Source organism: Hyperolius riggenbachi, chromosome 6, assembly GCF_040937935.1.
Source record: "Hyperolius riggenbachi isolate aHypRig1 chromosome 6, aHypRig1.pri, whole genome shotgun sequence".
NCBI lineage: Eukaryota > Metazoa > Chordata > Amphibia > Anura > Hyperoliidae > Hyperolius > Hyperolius riggenbachi.
The window spans coordinates 322,355,128-322,370,387 of record NC_090651.1 but is presented as its reverse complement, the minus strand read 5'-3'; the positions used below and the strand labels follow the sequence as shown (position 1 = coordinate 322,370,387).

At 47.1% G+C, this 15,260-nt stretch overlaps 1 protein-coding gene across 5 annotated transcripts in view; it reads right to left on the bottom strand.

The window, feature by feature from the left end:
- SHANK1 (SH3 and multiple ankyrin repeat domains 1) overlaps positions 1-15,260 on the bottom strand; it is a 656,518-nt gene that overhangs the window by 267,876 nt on the left and 373,382 nt on the right. The gene's annotated exons all lie outside the window — the stretch shown is intronic.

Here is a 15,260-nt window from a genome sequence, read left to right as displayed (position 1 = left end):
AGACTTGTGGCCAGTAAGGCCCTATTCACACATAAGACAAATAACATATATATCATGCTTCTCTTCTGGCATACTCAAAGCGCCAGAGATTCAGCCACTAGGGTACACTCTATAGGCAGAAGCAAAGTTATGCTACGTACACACATGCGACAACGATCGTTCGCTGAGAACGACAAACGAACTTTTAATTGATGAAAGAACGACCTAAGTAAAGTTAGTTTTTAAATGTGTGTAACGATCTGATCGTTAGAACGAACGTTACATCACATAAAGCAACTATTGCGATTGCGCATAAAAATGAGAAGTTTCATGGAGAAATAGCGAAATGCGCATGTCAAGCCTAGTACGAACAACCGTTTCCAACGATGTACTACTTTTGCAAATGATCGTCGTTGGTAAAAATCCGCCAAGCTAGATCGTTAGTTTTTAACGATCTAGCTCGTCCGTCGTTAGACTTAATGATCGTTGGTTGCTTTTTTTTAAACGATCATCGTTTGAAATGATCGGGGAACGATCGTTTCAAACGACTATAGTCGCATGTGTGTACGCACCTTTAGGGAGACTTGCCCAAAGTCGCCTACAAAATAGGTGCAGCTTCACTGAGATTTGAACCCTGGTCTCCTGTTTCAGAGGCAGAGCCCTTATCCACCAGTGGTGCTCACTGCCAGGTCGTGATCACGCTTACGCGTGGATTCACGACCATTTTGACGCATTCCGCCTCGGACACGAAAATCCGTGAATAGATTTTCAACCACGAAAATCTACTTCGGCTTCGCGTGAATGCGGACAGAAATCCGCATTCACGCTCGTGAAACCCGGTGCTGAAGTCGTGGTTTGCGGAAATGCGTCAAATTATGCGGAAGTGACACATTGCAGGCCAATCAGAGTGCCCCAGCCAGGCCCTAGCAACCAATCACAGGAGGGGAGCTATGCCCTCCCCTCCTGAATATAAAGCGGCGGCCATGATGGAAAAGCTCTGTCCTTGCTAGACTGTGGTGCTGAGAGGATTATCTCCAGGCCATTGTTGTTTGAGCAAGTGCATTTATTGTGTTAAAAACAAAGCGTTTTTTTTGCTAACACTGCTCTTTTACTGTACACAGTTAGCTAGTCAGTGAGTGATTGCTGTAGTTAGTTGTAGTCAGTGTAGTGTAGTGGGAGTGTGGGAGTCTAGTGATTATTTAACTGTGTGTAGTGCTGTGCAGGCAGGTTCAGTGCTGCAGTGTAGTGGGAGTGGGGATTATCTGTGTGTAGAGTGCAGGCAGGCAGGTTAGTGCAGCTGCAGTGTTCACTTGTATATTCCAGTGACACTTATACACTTGTACTATTTGCAGGCAGCCAGTCACACCGCCGGCGCCGCCACTCTCTGCCAGCGCTGTTCATTCATTCTGTCAGTGACCTTGTGCCGTGCCCAGTGCCCACTGCTCGCTCGCTCGCTGGCATATGAGCATCTCATTACACAGTGTGACATCCTTGTGTGCCCACTGCATCCTTCAGTGACCTAGTTGTATATCCAGTGCCCACTGCTGTGCCCACTGCATCCTTCAGTGACCTTGTACTGTGGCCGCTGCATCCTTCAGTGACCTAGTTGTATATCCAGTGGCCACTGCTGTGCCCACTGCATCCTTCAGTGACCTTGTACTGTGGCCACTGCATCCTTCAGTGACCTAGTTGTATATCCAGTGCCCACTGCTGTGCCCACTGCATCCTTCAGTGACCTTGTACTGTGCCCACTGCATCCTTCAGTGACCTTGTACTGTGCCCACTGCATCCTTCAGTGACCTTGTACTGTGCCCACTGCATCCTTCAGTGACCTAGTTGTATATCCAGTGCCCACTGCTGTGCCCACTGCATCCTTCAGTGACCTTGTACTGTGGCCACTGCATCCTTCAGTGACCTAGTTGTATATCCAGTGCCCACTGCTGTGCCCACTGCATCCTTCAGTGACCTTGTACTGTGCCCACTGCATCCTTCAGTGACCTTGTACTGTGCCCACTGCATCCTTCAGTGACCTTGTACTGTGGCCACTGCATCCTTCAGTGACCTAGTTGTATATCCAGTGCCCACTGCATCCTTCAGTGACCTTGTACTGTGGCCACTGCATCCTTCAGTGACCTTGTACTGTGCCCACTGCATCCTTCAGTGACCTAGTTGTATATCCAGTGCCCACTGCTGTGCCCACTGCATCCTTCAGTGACCTTGTACTGTGCCCACTGCATCCTTCAGTGACCTTGTACTGTGCCCACTGCATCCTTCAGTGACCTTGTACTGTGGCCACTGCATCCTTCAGTGACCTAGTTGTATATCCAGTGCCCACTGCTGTGCCCACTGCATCCTTCAGTGACCTTGTACTGTGGCCACTGCATCCTTCAGTGACCTTGTACTGTGCCCACTGCATCCTTCAGTGACCTAGTTGTATATCCAGTGCCCACTGCTGTGCCCACTGCATCCTTCAGTGACCTTGTACTGTGCCCACTGCATCCTTCAGTGACCTTGTACTGTGCCCACTGCATCCTTCAGTGACCTAGTTGTATATCCAGTGCCCACTGCTGTGCCCACTGCATCCTTCAGTGACCTTGTACTGTGGCCACTGCATCCTTCAGTGACCTTGTACTGTGCCCACTGCATCCTTCAGTGACCTTGTACTGTGCCCACTGCATCCAGTGATTCATTACTAGCAACATGTCTGGCAGGGTTTCGCGGGGTGAGAGGAAAGGGAGTTCAATTGCCTCAGCCACTTCTGGGACTGCTCCACGTCCAGGGAGAGGACGCCCAGCTGTACGTGGTCGTGATGCAGCAGAAAAGGGGGCAGCAAAGCCTGGGCCGAGTCAGCGGACGCCATTGTCCAAATATTTTAAAGTTTCTGGTCCCCGTGTGGTGGTTGAGCAAATGGAACCTGACGTACTCATGGACATCATGACTTCCTCCCAGACCTCTACTGTGAGCACCACTCCAAGCAGTAGCAGCAGCAGCCAACATCCCACGCTTGTTGTGACATCCACCCCAGCACCCACTGGTCAGCAGCCCTCCCAGGATGACAGCATTCTGTCCCTCAGTCCGGCATCTGGGAACCTGCTGATGCAAGAAGCTCAGGACTTACTGGGGACTGATGTGGCAGAGATTGAGATCGGGCCACAATCACAAGCTTTGTTGAGTTCTGGTGATGAAGAAGAGGGGTCTGTGTCTGGGGATGTAGGGACAGAAGAGGAGACGGGGGAGTCAGAGGAAGAGCTGGATTATGATGATGCTGCTGATGATGACGACGTTGTGGACCCTAACTATGTGCAGCCTGCTGAGTCCGTGGAAGAATGGTCAGAGCAGGATGACGAGTCACCTCGGCCTAGGCAAGGATATCGCCATATGTCAGGCAGGGGCAGGGGCATCGGCAGCAGTGGGCGTGGAGGAAGTAGACAGGACACTGCTTCAGCCGGCACCACCACCATGCAACCCCCGGCAACTACTACCACACATTGCTCCGCTGCACCCTCTGCTAGTGGGGGCCGCAGTAAATTAAAGTCACCAGTGTGGGATTGCTTTGAGGAATGTACTGATGACAAAAGGTATGCGGTGTGCAGGTTATGCAGCAAAAGATTGAGCCGTGGGAAAAGTCTGAGCAAGATGGGTACCTCATCCCTCCATGGCCACCTGAGAAGCCGCCACTGCCGCGAGTATGCGGACTTTAAGAGGAAGCAGGCACTGCTGGCAGGGGTTCCTGAGAGCAGAAGGCCCACCAGCGCAGCAGCATCCTCCCTCCCTCAGGGTCGTGAATCCCCCACAGCAGCAGCAGTAGTAGCACGCAAGCACTCTTCCACCTCGGCTGCTCAGGACACAGACATTGAGGCTGGCAGCCAGTGTTCGTCTCTCTCCTCTGTCTCCCCTGCATCCCAGCGTCGTCAGTCCCTGCTGAGCGACGCCTTTCAGGGTCTGACCAAGCCTCTGCCTCCAAGCCACAGGCGGATCCGCAAACTAAATGGCTTGCTGGCCCGGGCCATGGCATCACAGCTGCTTCTCTACTCCCTGGTGCAGGAGGGGAGCGCCATGCGGACGCTGCTCCAATTTGGCATCCCCGAGTGGCAAGTCCCCAGTCGCCACTATTTCAGCAGGAGCGCGATCCTAGCACTCCACAAGTTTGCGGTGGAAAACGTGGCCCGTTTCCTGGACTACTCTGTGGGCAAGCGGGTCCACGTGACCATGGACTCGTGGAGTAGCAGATTTGGGACAGGTCGCTACCTGTCCTTTACGGCCCACTGGGTGACACTGATGGAAGGGAGGGAGGACAAGAGCGCATCAGCCCAGCTAGTGGTGCCACCACGCGGGATCAGGGGGGATGCAGAAGGGTCCTGTCACGACACTCCCTCAGCACCCGGAAAGCAAGCCCGCCTCGGCAGCAGCAGCGCCAAGCCTCGGCACTGCCAAGCCCTTTTAAAATTGGTGACCCTGGGGAAAGAGAGGCTTACGGCCACCAACGTCCTGGCCGCATTCAGGAAGCAGGAGCAGAGGTGGCTGACCCCCAGAGGCCTGGAAGTGGGGTATGTGGCAGCCGATAACGGGGCCAACCTGGTGGCAGCAGTGCAGCAGGGAAACCTCCAGCACATCCCCTGCTTGGCCCACGTGCTCAATCTTGTGGTGCAGCGCTTCTTGCGCACCTACCAGGGGATGAGCGAGCTGCTGCAGGATGCCCGGGCGGTGGTACGCTTTTTCCGCCTGTCAGCCACTGCCTCTGCACTCTTGTCCACCTTACAGCAGCAGTATGGAAGGCCACAACACCGGCTGATCATCGACATGCCAGTTCGCTGGAATTCGACTCTGGCCATGTTGGAGCGGCTGTGTCAGCACAGGCTGGCTCTTAGGGCCTACATGCTAGACCCAAGTGTCCCCAGCAACCAGCAAGTCCCCATGATTACTGCCACTCAGTGGACACTGATGCAGCAACTATGCCTGGTGCTGAGTCCCTTCCTGGAGGCAACCAAGATGGTCAGTGAGGAGCGGGCCTCTGTGTGCCAGTGGGTGCCCTTGTTTTGTCTACTGTTGCAGGCAATGGACAATTTAATTGAGCGTGGGGATGAAGCCCTGAGGCAGTTGGAAGAACAGGAGCAGATGGCAGCACAGTCCAGCTCAGAGGAGGGCTCACAGCAGGTAGTGGAAGAGTTGGAGGTCCCTAACCTGAATGAGGAGGAGGAGGAGGAGCAGAGTGCAGCAGGCATTGTACGCGGATGGCGGTTTGAGGAGGACAACGACATGGCACAGGAAGAGGACAGGCATGCGTTATGGGACAATGGCGAGGACGAGGAAGATCTTGCTGGCAGGGCCCACTTGTTTCCCATGGCTGTGCACATGTTGCGCTGCCTTCGCAGGGACCCCCGGGTGATCCAGATGCGTTCAAGGGAGGACATCTGGATTACCTTGATGCTTGATCCCCGTCTGAAGGGGAAGCTGGGAGACTTAATGATGCCATCCACCACCGAGCAACGCACAAGGGAGTTGAAGGAGGCCCTTGTGCGCAGACTACTGGAAGCATTCCCCCAGCCTTCCACCCCCACTGTAACTGCTCTGCCAAGCCAGCAAGAGGTGCCTGCCATTGCCACTAGCAGCACAACAACAACCACCAGCAGCAGCAGCAGCAACTGGCGCCCCGGAGACTAGAGTTGAGCTGAAATTTTCGTAATTTCGCATTACTATAATTACGCATGCGAAATTTGCGATTACGATGCGAAATTAGCATAGCGAAATTGCCATTAAAATCGTAATTGAAAATACCGTAAGCGTAATTTTCAACGCGAAATTTCGCGTTTCGTTCATGCCGTAATTTCGCATTAAACGCTACCGTAATTTCGCGTTAAACCGTAACGCTCCGTATAATATAAAAAAGCCGCCGACTTTAAGGGTTAATAGCAAAGCCCCCTTAAATGCTAAGAGCCTCAAATTTGGAGAATATATTAAGGAGATCAGGAGGAATAAGAGGAAAAAATTTTTTTTCAAAAAGACCTTATAGTTTTTGAGAAAATCGATGTTAAAGTTTCAAAGTAAAAATGTATACATTTAAAAACCCGCCGATTTTAACGGTTAATAGCAAAGCCTGCTTAAAGTTTAGGAACACCAAATTCCTAGGGTATATTAAGGGGATCAGTGGGAATAAGAGGAAAATTTTTTTTTTCAAAAAGACCTTATAGTTTTTGAGAAAATCGATTTTTAAGTTTAAAGGGCAAAAATGTCTTTTAAATGCGGAAAATGTCAGTTTTTTTTGCACAGGTAACAATAGTGTATTATTTTCATAGATTCCCCCAAGTGGGAAGAGTTTTACTTACTTCGTTCTGAGTGTGGGAAATATAAAAAAAAAACGACGTGGGGTCCCCCCTCCCAGGCCTCTTTAACCCCTTGTCCCCCATGCAGGCTGGGATAGCCAGAATGCGGAGCACCGGCCGCGTGGGGCTCCGCACCCTGACTATACCAGCCCGCATGGTCCATGGATTGGGGGGTCTCGGAAGGGGAGGGGCAGCCAAGCTTTCCCCTCCCCCTCCGAGCCCTTGTCCAATCCAAGGACAAGGGGCTCTTCTCCACCTCCGATGGGCGGTGGAGGTGGAGGCCGCGATTTCCTGGGTGGGGGGTTCATGGTGGAATCTGGGAGTCCCCTTTAAAAAGGGGTCCCCCAGATGCCCACCCCCCTCCCAGGAGAAATGAGTATAGAGGTACTTGTAGTACCCCTTACCCATTTCCTTTAAGAGTTAAAAGTAAATAAACACACAAACACATAGAAAAAGTATTTTAATTGAACAAAAAACATAACCACGAAAAAAGTCCTTTAATATTCTTAATTAACCATTAATACTTACCTGTCCCTTTAAATAAATGATCCCACGCAATATCCTCGGAAATGTTCTATCAGTTACAATGTAACAAAGTTATTACAATATAACAACTTTGTTACATTGTAACTACGCCGCACCCGACGTCACTCACCGCCGCCGCCGCCTCCGCGTCTGCGCTGCAGGACCCGACAGAGCTCTGAGCTATAGCTCAGAGCTCTCGAAAGCATCTTTGTATTTGGGCTCCAAGGAGCCCCATTGGTCCTTAGCAGACCAATGGGGTTCCTTCTGATTTGAAGGAACCCCATTGGTCTGCTAAGGACCAATGGGGCTCCTTGGAGCCCAAATACAAAGATGCTTCTCAGAGCTCTGAGCTATATAGCTCAGAGCTCTGTCGGGTCCGTGCAGGACGCTAAGTCCCCGCCGGCTCCGCTGCCCTCCCCGCCTCTCCCACATGTCACCCACATGTCACCCACATGTGGGTGACATGTGGGTGACAGATGTGGGCGGGGTGGACAGCGGGAGCTGCGGGGACTTAGCGTCCTGCACGGACGCGTATGCGGCGGCTGAGCGGCGAGTGGCGTCGGGTGCGGCGTAGTTACAATGTAACAAAGTTGTTACATAATAACTTTGTTACATTGTAACTGATAGAACATTTCCGAGGATATTGCGTGGGATCATTTATTTAAAGGGACAGGTAAGTATTAATGGTTAATTAAGAATATTAAAGGACTTTTTTCGTGGTTATGTTTTTTGTTCAATTAAAATACTTTTTCTATGTGTTTGTGTGTTTATTTACTTTTAACTCTTAAAGGAAATGGGTAAGGGGTACTACAAGTACCTCTATACTCATTTCTCCTGGGAGGGGGGGTGGGCATCTGGGGGACCCCTTTTTAAAGGGGACTCCCAGATTCCACCATGAACCCCCCACCCAGGAAATCGCGGCCTCCACCTCCACCACCCATCGGAGGTGGAGAAGAGCCCCTTGTCCTTGGATTGGACAAGGGCTCGGAGGGGGAGGGGAAAGCTTGGCTGCCCCTCCCCTTCCGAGACCCCCCAATCCATGGACCATGCGGGCTGGTATAGTCAGGGTGCGGAGCCCCACGCGGCCGGTGCTCCGCATTCTGGCTATCCCAGCCTGCATGGGGGACAAGGGGTTAAAGAGGTCTGGGAGGGGGGACCCCACGTCGTTTTTTTTTTATATTTCCCACACTCAGAACGAAGTAAGTAAAACTCTTCCCACTTGGGGGAATCTATGAAAATAATACACTATTGTTACCTGTGCAAAAAAAAACTGACATTTTCCGCATTTAAAAGACATTTTCGCCCTTGAAACTTAAAAATCGATTTTCTCAAAAACTATAAGGTCTTTTTGAAAAAAAAAATTTTCCTCTTATTCCCACTGATCCCCTTAATATACCCTGGGAATTTGGTGTTCCTAAACTTTAAGCAGGCTTTGCTATTAACCGTTAAAGTCGGCGGGTTTTTAAATGTTTACATTTTTCCTTTGAAACTTTAACATCGATTTTCTCAAAAACTATAAGGTCTTTTTGAAAAAAAAAATTTTCCTCTTATTCCTCCTGATCTCCTTAATATATTCTCCAAATTTGAGGCTCTTAGCATTTAAGGGGGCTTTGCTATTAACCCTTAAAGTCGGCGGCTTTTTTATATTATACGGAGCGTTACGGTTTAACGCGAAATTACGGTAGCGTTTAATGCGAAATTACGGCATGATACGACTGTAATGCGAAAATTACGCTTACGCGAAATTTCGCGAAATCCTTCTTCATTACGATTATGTACTTACGGCCATAATCGTAATTACACTAATTACGCGAAATTTCGCAAAATCGTAATTAGGTCATTACGCTCATCCTGAAGAGCCTAAGCAAGAGCCTGTATGCAGTGCAGCAGCCCAGAACAGAGGTGCCCGCCACAGCATCCACCACCAACCAGCACAAGCAACGACTGACCACCATGGTGTCTGACTATATGGGGTCATCCAGCGGGCTCAATGACACCGACTGCCCCGTGGACCCCTTGGAGTACTGGGTCAAGAGACTGGACATCTGGAGCGAGCTTTCCCAGTACGCCCTGGAACTCCTATCCTGCCCTCCTTCCAGTGTCCTCTCAGAGAGATGCTTTAGTGCGGCCGGTGGCGTGGTCACAGAGAAGCGCTCTCGGCTCTCCCACGCCTCTGTGGACAAACTCACCTTCCTGAAAATCAACCAGGCTTGGGTGGAAGGTGAGTTCCTGGCCCCTATTGTCGGACACAGGGGGACATGAAGTGGCTGCTGCATGTGCTGTTGTTAACTATGCCTGCCTTTATAAAGACATTTACTACCTGCCTAGTGCCTACCTTGGTTAATTTTTTGGTGTTATGGTACTACTACCAGTAAGTTGCCATGGTCCTCCTTCTGAGCTGCTGAACTGACCACCCGCTTTGTCCTCCTGACTCAGTCGCTACTACACTCTGCGTTCACACTGCCCGGGTCGCCGGGTGCATTTAATTTTTTGGCCAGCACTATGACGCTGTGCTACTACTACTGTGCTGCTGCTGCTGAACTGACCGCCCGCTTTGTCCTCCTGACTCAGTCGCTACTACACTCTGCGTTCACACTGCCCGGGTCGCCGGGTGCATTTAATTTTTTGGCCAGCACTATGACGCTGTGCTACTACTACTGTGCTGCTGCTGCTGAACTGACCGCCCGCTTTGTCCTCCTGACTCAGTCGCTACTACACTCTGCGTTCACACTGCCCGGGTCACCGGGTGCATTTAATTTTTTGGCCAGCACTATGACGCTGTGCTGCTACTACTACCACCAGTATGTTGCCGTGGTCCTTCTGTGCTGCTGAACTGACCGCCCGCATAGTCCTTCTCCTGACTCAGTCGCTACCACCACTGCACTCTGCGTTCACACTGCCCGTGTCCACTGACAACTCTGCTGCGATGTCATTGCTAATTGCTGCAAAAAAAACAAAAAAATATTACAAAAACCTCTCTGGAGCCTTTTTGCCGTCAGCCACTCATCCTCCTCCAGCGGTACCTTCGCCGCCAAGTGCCATTGGAACTCGCATTCACCTCTTTGACTGCTTAACGCGTATATCCCTTTTTAAAACCACTTATTACCAATTAATAGCCCCATTTAAAGTGTTGATTTCACTTTAAAATCCATTTTCTCTAGAAAAAAAATTTTTGGGGGAATTTTTTATGTTGAAGTTATGTTGCCCCTTATCACCTCGATAATCCATGCTATTTGGGGGACTGTAGCATGTATGGGGGCTTTGTTATTAACGTTAAAAGAAAATCCGCCTACGGGCGTGAATCCGCGCGTGATTACGCCATTCACGGGAAAAAATCCGCGTGGTTGCGTGGACGCAGACGAAAATCCGCATGCGGCGGGGCCGAATGCGGATTTTTTTTTGCAACCACGCGGATTTCCGAATTCGTGGATGAGGCACATCCGAGCATCACTATTATCCACCACCTTATCCAGCCACTTAAATAAATGTGTACATATCGTACCATACCTGGTCTGGTCCAGTCCGGTTCAGGACTGTCCTGTCAGTTTCGAATCAGTTTTCTATAAGTTTACCTGACTGGACCGGAAATGTACACCTTTTAGTTTTAGTTTTCAAAATATTTTATTGTGGTAAACATTCAGTTAAATGTTTACACCTTTTATATGTGTACACAGCAATAAAAATACATACAAAACTGATAAAAGAAACTGACAGGACTGGACATATACAGATTTATGTGTGAACACAGCCATAGAAACACATGGAAAACTGATGCCAACTGTCAAAAACCGACGGGACAGGACTGGACGCCTTTTTAAGTGTGAACCAAGCCTAAGAAAAGTATATTCTTATAGATCAGTAGTCTGTATGCACAGTATACTTCTATAGACCAGTAGTCAGTATGCACAGTATGTTCCTATAGACCAGTAGTCAGTATGCACAGTATATTCCTATAGACCAGTAGTCAGTATGCACAGTATATTCCTATAGACCAGTAGTCAGTATGCACAGTATATTCCTATAGACCAGTAGTCAGTATGCACAGTATATTCCTATAGACCAGTAGTCTGTATGCACAGTATACTTCTATAGACCAGTAGTCAGTATGCACAGTATATTCCTATAGACCAGTAGTCAGTATGCACAGTATACTTCTATAGACCAGTAGTCAGTATGCACAGTATATTCCTATAGACCAGTAGTCAGTATGCACAGTATGTTCCTATCCTATAGACCAGTAGTCAGTATGCACAGTATATTCCTATAGACCAGTAGTCAGTATGCACAGTATGTTCCTATAGACCAGTAGTCTGTATGCACAGTATACTTCTATAGACCAGTAGTCAGTATGCACAGTATATTCCTATAGACCAGTAGTCAGTATGCACAGTATGTTCCTATAGACCAGTAGTCAGTATGCACAGTATATTCCTATAGACCAGTAGTCAGTATGCACAGTATATTCCTATAGATCAGTAGTCAGTATGCACAGTATATTCCTATAGACCAGTAGTCTGTATGCACAGTATGTTCCTATAGACCAGTAGTCAGTATGCACAGTATATTCCTATAGACCAGTAGTCAGTATGCACAGTATATTCCTATAGACCAGTAGTCAGTATGCACAGTATATTCCTATAGACCAGTAGTCAGTATGCACAGTATATTCCTATAGACCAGTAGCCTGTATGCACAGTATATTCCTATAGACCAGTAGTCTGTACGCACAGTATACTTCTATAGACCAGTAGTCTGTATGCACAGTATATTCCTATAGACCAGTAGTCAGTATGCACAGTATATTCCTATAGACCAGTAGTCTGTATGCACAGTATATTCCTATAGATCAGCAGTCTGTATGCACAGTATACTTCTATAGACCAGTAGCCGGTATGCACAGTATGTTCCTATCCTATAGACCAGTAGTCAGTATGCACAGTATATTCCTATAGATCAGCAGTCTGTATGCACAGTATACTTCTATAGACCAGTAGTCTGTATGCACAGTATGTTCCTATCCTATAGACCAGTAGTCAGTATGCACAGTATATTCCTATAGACCAGTAGTCAGTATGCACAGTATATTCCTATAGATCAGCAGTCTGTATGCACAGTATATTCCTATAGACCAGTAGTCTGTATGCACAGTATATTCCTATAGACCAGTAGTCTGTATGCACAGTATATTCCTATAGACCAGTAGTCAGTATGCACAGTATACTTCTATAGACCAGTAGTCAGTATGCACAGTATGTTCCTATCCTATAGACCAGTAGTCTGTATGCACAGTATACTTCTATAGATCAGTAGTCAGTATGCACAGTATATTCTTATAGACCAGTAGTCTGTATGCACAGTATATTCCTATAGACCAGTAGTCTGTATGCACAGTATATTACTATAGACCAGTAGTCTGTATGCACAGTATATTCCTATAGATCAGTAGTCAGTATGCACAGTATATTCCTATAGACCAGTAGTCTGTATGCACAGTATGTTCCTATAGACCAGTAGTCAGTATGCACAGTATATTCCTATAGACCAGTAGTCAGTATGCACAGTATATTCCTATAGACCAGTAGTCAGTATGCACAGTATATTCCTATAGACCAGTAGTCAGTATGCACAGTATATTCCTATAGACCAGTAGCCTGTATGCACAGTATATTCCTATAGACCAGTAGTCTGTACGCACAGTATACTTCTATAGACCAGTAGTCTGTATGCACAGTATATTCCTATAGACCAGTAGTCAGTATGCACAGTATATTCCTATAGACCAGTAGTCTGTATGCACAGTATATTCCTATAGATCAGCAGTCTGTATGCACAGTATACTTCTATAGACCAGTAGCCGGTATGCACAGTATGTTCCTATCCTATAGACCAGTAGTCAGTATGCACAGTATATTCCTATAGATCAGCAGTCTGTATGCACAGTATACTTCTATAGACCAGTAGTCTGTATGCACAGTATGTTCCTATCCTATAGACCAGTAGTCAGTATGCACAGTATATTCCTATAGACCAGTAGTCAGTATGCACAGTATATTCCTATAGATCAGCAGTCTGTATGCACAGTATATTCCTATAGACCAGTAGTCTGTATGCACAGTATATTCCTATAGACCAGTAGTCTGTATGCACAGTATATTCCTATAGACCAGTAGTCAGTATGCACAGTATACTTCTATAGACCAGTAGTCAGTATGCACAGTATGTTCCTATCCTATAGACCAGTAGTCTGTATGCACAGTATACTTCTATAGACCAGTAGTCTGTATGCACAGTATATTCCTATAGACCAGTAGTCTGTATGCACAGTATACTTCTATAGACCAGTAGTCTGTATGCACAGTATATTCCTATAGACCAGTAGTCTGTATGCACAGTATACTTCTATAGACCAGTAGTCAGTATGCACAGTATACTTCTATAGACCAGTAGTCTGTATGCACAGTATATTCCTATAGACCAGTAGTCTGTATGCACAGTATACTTCTATAGACCAGTAGTCAGTATGCACAGTATATTCCTATAGACCAGTAGTCAGTATGCACAGTATACTTCTATAGATCAGTAGTCAGTATGCACAATATGTTCCTATAGACCAGTAGTCTGTATGCACAGTATACTCCTATAGACCAGTAGTCAGTATGCACAGTATATTCCTATAGACCAGTAGTCTGTATGCACAGTATATTCCTATAGACCAGTAGTCAGTATGCACAGTATGTTCCTATCCTATAGACCAGTAGTCTGTATGCACAGTATACTTCTATAGATCAGTAGTCAGTATGCACAATATGTTCCTATAGACCAGTAGTCTGTATGCATAGTATACTCCTATAGACCAGTAGTCTGTATGCACAGTATATTCTTATAGACCAGTAGTCTGTATGCACAGTATATTACTATAGACCAGTAGTCTGTATGCACAGTATATTACTATAGACCAGTAGTCTGTATGCACAGTATACTTCTATAGACCTGAAGCCGGTATGCACAGTATATTCCTATAGACCAGTAGTCAGTATGCACAGTATACTTCTATAGACCAGTAGTCTGTATGCACAGTATATTCCTATAGACTAGTAGTCTGTATGCACAGTATATTCCTATAGACCAATAGTCTGTATGCACAGTATGTTCCTATAGACCAGTAGTCAGTATGCACAGTACAGGTATATTCCTATAGACCAGTAGTCAGTATGCACAGTATATTCCTAGTATAGACCAATAGTCTGTATGCACAGTATGTTCATATAGACCAGTAGTCAGTATGCACAGTATATTCCTATAGACCAGTGATGGCTAACCTTGGCACGCCAGCTGTGGTGGAACTACAAGTCCCATGAGGCATTGCAATACTCTGACAGCTCTAAGCATAACTCGAGGAGGCAGAGGCATGATAGGATTTGTAGTTTTGTCACAGCTGGAGTGCCAAGGTTAGCCATCACTGCTATAGACCAATAGTCTATATGTACAGTATGTTCCCATAGACCAGTAACAGGCATGCACAGTATATTCTTACATTAAAGGGGAACTTAAGCCTAAATAAACATAAGTTTATGTTTAGGCTGAAGTTCCCCTTTAAGGTAGGAATATAAGTCAAACAAGTCATTAAGTTACATTAGTTAAGTTAATTAAAATAGATAGGTAATATAATCTCTTAGGCCCCGTTTCCACTTGTGCCTTGCGAGATGCGTTTCCGGCACAGCTGTGACATGTCTCGCAGCCGAATCCCTCTAGCCGCGCTATGCTCGGCTATGGGATTCGGACAGTGACGCACAGAATTATGCTGCAGGGCCTCCGATTTTTTCCCCGGCCACGAATTCGAATGCTCTGCATAGAGTTTTATAGGCTGCCAAATTCCATCCGAATTCTTGGAATTGGCCCGTTTTCACACAAATGGAAACCTAGCCTCACCCACCCTGTTTTAAAAGAACAAGCAGATGTTTGTGATTTTATGGGGGCAGCCATCTTTTTCATGGGGGGTAGCCATCTTTTTGTTTGAAAGGAGGTGACAGGGAGCATGAGATACAGTTCCAACTGTCCTGTGTCCTGATCACCCCTCCCCAGCTGCGTGCGCTAGGCTTCAAATCTCAAATTCATAATTTAAAAAAAAAAAAAAATGCACCTAAACAGCAGAACGAGAACAACATCAGAAATCCCATCATGCTTTGCACAGCATCAGGGGAAAAATGCCCGGGCACTTTTCTTCTGTGCAGCTAAAAATATAGGGGCGTAACAATAGACCCTGCAAGGGATGCAGTTGCAGGGGGGCCCAGAAGCCACAGGGGGCCCCATCCTGAGAGACTGACAACTAAGGGCAAGGAAAGAAAAAACGTTATGCTCTCTGCACAATTGTTCTAATGACTGCATCTGCTCAGCAACTGATAATGAATCATACAAAGTTTTGTAGACAAAGATTTG